We start from the raw sequence: 5426 nt of genomic DNA on the forward strand, positions 1-5426 counted from the left end.
TATCGATTTATTACCAGGAAGCTAGCACATTTAAAGAATCAAAGAGATTCAGAAACAATATCTGCGATCTCAGGGGATTAAAGTATATTTTTATATATAATGTTGACCACTCACATGGACATCTAATGTGCTACAAATAGAGGATATATATATATGGATTTATATATTTATATATATATATATATAGATAGATAGATAGATAGATAGATATGCATACATGTATATATGTAAATAGATATGTGTGGTTGTGTGCGTGCTCGTGTGTGTGGATGTGTAAATACAAGCAACACCAGTCAATGCCAAAGCACACATCTTACAGCACCATCATCAAATCAAGTTTCACAGTTTCTTCGCATGTAACCTGGAATACTAGAATCTGTCGCTCTTCTCAATGTGAGAGATGGTGCCTCAATCATGACCGTCCCTTCACTCATCTTCCAAGGTCTCGATACACTATTCAAAACATGGCTTCAGGCTAGCACTAAATCCATGTAGAAACATCACTTACATTGGCAGTGCAGGTCCAGACCTTCCCCAAAACTCAGATGCCACCCAGGTATTCACTGCAAACCATAAAACCTCAACCATATCCAACAGTGCAACCATTACAACTCCAGGCACAAACCCCTTCCAAGAAAATTTTGCTTTAGCCATGATGAATCAAGCAAAAGAAATCAAACACAAATTTCTAGCTCTCACACAGAATCAACCACTGCTGCTACCCCAGTGTACAAATACACACTATTACTGCCATGAGCCCACAAACCCAACTCCATAATAATGTTGAATGTACAAGGTCACAAATTAATCAAACATATCATAAGCCAGAGTTCCTTGCGCACACAAGAGAAAAGACAATATATGTAAGACTAAGGGAAACTCATCTGACCCCCAGACACATTGGATGTAGAAATATGTCGGGTTATCTACTACGCAGAACTAACCACAGAATAGGGAAATCAAGAGGACTAAGGTTCTTCATTTCTGAAGACTTAGTAAAAAGTCTCCTCCACCTCCTCCTCCTCCCCCTCCTCCTCTTCCTCCCACCACATAGTGTGCAATGCACTGATGACCCGTGTGAAAAGCATCACTTGGATCTTAAGCATTACCGACTGTCCTCCTGATGCGGTTAACCATGGAGATCGCTTCGGGGATGCTTTGTTGCTTCGTAAGTCAGACTCTAAGCGATGCCAACCCACAGACCAATTTACTTTTTAAGATGGAACTTTAATTTCCCCATTTTCCACTGAGGGCTATATCTAGCCTGGAACTGAACAACTAAACTGGAGAGGTTTGAATATTCTTCTTGACACTACTAAAGACTTCCGCATGCAACAAATTACTACCCGTCCAACTACGGGGAAATAACATACTCAACCTTGTCTTTACCACCAATACAGACTTCATTTTCAATGTTCAGATCATTCCAACTGTTATTTCTGAGCACAACATTATACAATTATCTGTATATGGTTCAAAGAGGGCAACACACACAAATAACATCAAACATGGCTCACCTCTCATGAACTTGAATTTCAGCAAGACCAACTGGAAGGAAATTGAAACTGAAATCTTCAAAACAAACTGGTCTCAGCTTATTGGCAACCTCAGTTTTAACAAGGAAATGAAGTTTCTGTTCAAAGAGTTAATCCACTTTGCCTTTCATCCTTTCTGGGTTGATAAATTAAGTACCAGTTAGTTGTGTACTGGGATCAATCTAATCGACTGGCCCACCTCTCCCAAAATTTCAGGCCTTGTTCTTATAGCAGAAAGGATTATTATTATTATTATTATTATTATTATTATTATTATATTTATGCAGGAAACATTTCAAAGTGATTCAGTATAAGAGTTTCATTCATGGCTTCCAACAAATACCCGTTATCATGGTTTTAGTTCCCTTTACCCTGTTTGTTCCACCGAACCTCTTTCAATTAGCTACTGACTCTATCAAGGCAACCTGACGAGAAGAGCAAAAAGCGGCCACACCACAGACGGAAGAAAAACCTTTCTTTGAAGGAGGGGGTGGGGTTAAGAGCAGTTCTAAGATGGTCTGGAGAGAGAGCTAAAGATTCCAGCTAGTCTTATTGAAGTTAGCTTTGCCCCAAGAGCAAAGGATGGAGGAAACGCAAGAGGGAATGAGAAGTGAATACCTGAAGACAGTCACAAGAATGGATGGAAACTGATGTATTTGCAAATGGAGGTGGACTGTCGACAGTTTACTGTGAACATTGCAGGAGTGTGCAAAAGAAGAGAAATCATGGGCAATGTAGAGGCTCCTCAGAAAGTATCCTGGCGATTCTAGCTGAAAAGGGTGGGATTGGTGAGGTCAGTTAGAATGCCACTTGGACACAGATGCAGAATTGCATCTGGAGATGTGTGTGTGTGTGTGTGTGTGTATGTGTGCGTGTGTGTGTGCGTGTGCGTGTAATTTAATGGATACAGGAGTTGTAAGTGAGCTACTTCGAGTATCGTGCTTCGGTAGTGCAGTTAGTGGATGGGTTCGTATTGCCGGATCTGATAATCATTCTAGATCGAATAATATGGTAACTTTTTGAAGAAATGTAAGAAAAAAACACAAATTACAAGAGAAACTGTTAAGAAAACTTTTCAGGGGAAGGGAGTTAATTTTGTTCATGGAATATAGGTTGTGTCCCTTTAAAGCCCCTGCCACACAACTATGTAGTCTTGCGGTTCATATTTAAGCATCATTCAATTTACCTTTGACACTGACGGAGGGGCCTTTTGTTACCAACAGAGGTACATAGGAATTCTGTAAAATTTCTCCAGCCAGTTCTAGCAACTACATTTTCATAACACCTCCATCTACTGATATATAAAAATATTAATACCAAATCCATCTTCCCGTTACTTAAATTAATATTATTATTGTGGCCAATAAAAACAATTTATTATTATTATTATTATCATCATATATACTACATCCAACTCATGCCAACATGGAAAACAGACGTCAAATGATGATGATGATGATGATGATGATGATGATAATGATGATGATATGTACACATATACATACATACATACATACATATATACATACATACACACACACACACACACACACACACATATATGCATAATATATTATATAATAAAATATGATATGATTTATAATATATATACAAAATTAAATTAAGTACCAGTTGCGTACTGGGTCGAACTAATTGACAGGCCCCTTCCCCAAAAATTTCGGGCCTTGTACCTAGCGTACAAAAAAAAAAAGAATATATATACATATACACAAAATAATATAAAAGTATATATGTATGTATGTATGTATGTACGTAAGTGCATACGTATATATGTATGTATGTATATATGTATGTACGTAAGTGCATACGTATACATGTAAGTATGTATGTATGTATGTATGTATATGTATGCATGTACATAAATTTGATCAGTTCATGTTTTAGCCACTGCCAGGTTGTGTGTTTAACTTGTTCACTGAACACCGCCGCGAATTACCCCTTGTTTTTCTTTTTTCAAAAAAACCCCTAAATCACAAAATAAGGTAGAGAAATCTGCCCTATTTTTCAAATCCTGGCAGCAACACTGTAGCTGGAAGCAGGCTAATAACCTAATTCTACACTTTATCCTATTCAAGAATACAAAACACACACAAAGTAAAAAAGAAACACTACTTTCCACCAGCACACCAGGGTCAGCACTGCGTGAACGACAGTGCTCACTCTCCCTAGCGTGAAGCTTTCTATTTCAGACATGTGAGCATGCGCACAACAGCCAAACACTGCGTCACTGGAACTGTGTAGCATACAGTTCTATACAAGGATTTTTGTATTTTTTTCATAAACTGGGGGATGGCTACTGACATTAAGCTTAACGATTATATAATGTATAAGTATAAAGAAAAAAATTAAAGAGAAAAAGGAGTCATTATATTGAATGTTATCGATAATATTATTTACATTATTTACATTTGACGGATATTTGTCCTCATCTTGATTGTTGCTAACACAATGTTTTGGATGATATGCCCTCTGGCCTTCATCAGGTGTCTTGGGGAAATTTCGAACCTGGGTTTTCATTCCTAAGGTATTTTTCGATGTTATTATTATTATTATTATTGTTATTGTTCAGGTCACTGCTTAGAATCGAACTCGGAATCTTGGGGTTAGTAGCCTGCGCTCTTAACCACTACGCCATATGCCCGTGGCGTAGTGGTTAAGAGCCCGGACTACTAACCCCAAGATTCCGAGTTCGATTCCAGGCAGTGACCTGAATAATAATAATAATAATAATAATAATAATAATAATAATAATAACATTGTAAAATACCTTAGGAATGAGAACAAATTCGAAAATTCGAATGAGAACAAATTCGAAATTTCCCCAAGACACCCGAAGAAGACTGGAGGGTGTATCAGCCGAAACAACAAACAAGAGGAGGGTTCCTTGGAGGAGGGTTCCTTGAACACCCAGAGGGGCTAAAAGGTGGACAAGCTCCTTGTGAGCCTACAGCCATCCATTTGGGGGAAGGGCAATGGCAAACCACACCAATGTCTTTGTCAAGAGAATGCTAAGAAAATTAGAACAAGGAAATGCTATGGCTTCATCTGACGGGAGAACTCGTGCTCAATCGGGAGGACTTTTGTTGCAGGTTCCTCAACATGCTGCCAAAAATGTATGGCATTTGATGACAATGTATAACACTGGCAGTCCAATAGACAAGGCATTGCACTTCTATAAACATATTAGATGTCAGCCTCAGTTTCTACATTGCAAGATAACTCCAAGAGAAATCTAATATATTTAATATACTTTCATTAAGAACAATTCTGGGATATTTGGAGCTGCCTTTCAGTCTGGACAATGTGGAGTATTCTGCACACACACACACACACACAAACACACACACAAAACACACACATACACACACACACACACAAAACACACACACACACACACAAAACACACACACACACATACACAAAACACAAAATACACACACACATACACATACACACACACACAAAACACACCCACACCCACACATACACACACATACACACACACACACACACACACATTAATCGACACCACTCTAACGTCATCACTTATACTATTTTCATTGCAATTACCACCATGGCTACTACTACTACTACTACTACTACTACTACCACTACCACTACCACCACCACTACTACTACTACTACTACTACTACTACTACTACTGAACAATGATTTATCATCACTGATATCCCCTTCATTACAATTATTACGTCCACTGCAAGCCACAATTACTATTCAGTACAATCACCATCGTCATCATCACTACCATCTACTACAATGATAACCACCACCACCACCACCCACCACCACTACCACCAACCACCACCACCGCCGCCGCCGCCGCCGCCACCACCACCATTATTATCCCC

The sequence above is a fragment of the Octopus bimaculoides genome, chromosome 17, assembly GCF_001194135.2.
Source record: "Octopus bimaculoides isolate UCB-OBI-ISO-001 chromosome 17, ASM119413v2, whole genome shotgun sequence".
Lineage (NCBI taxonomy): Eukaryota > Metazoa > Mollusca > Cephalopoda > Octopoda > Octopodidae > Octopus > Octopus bimaculoides.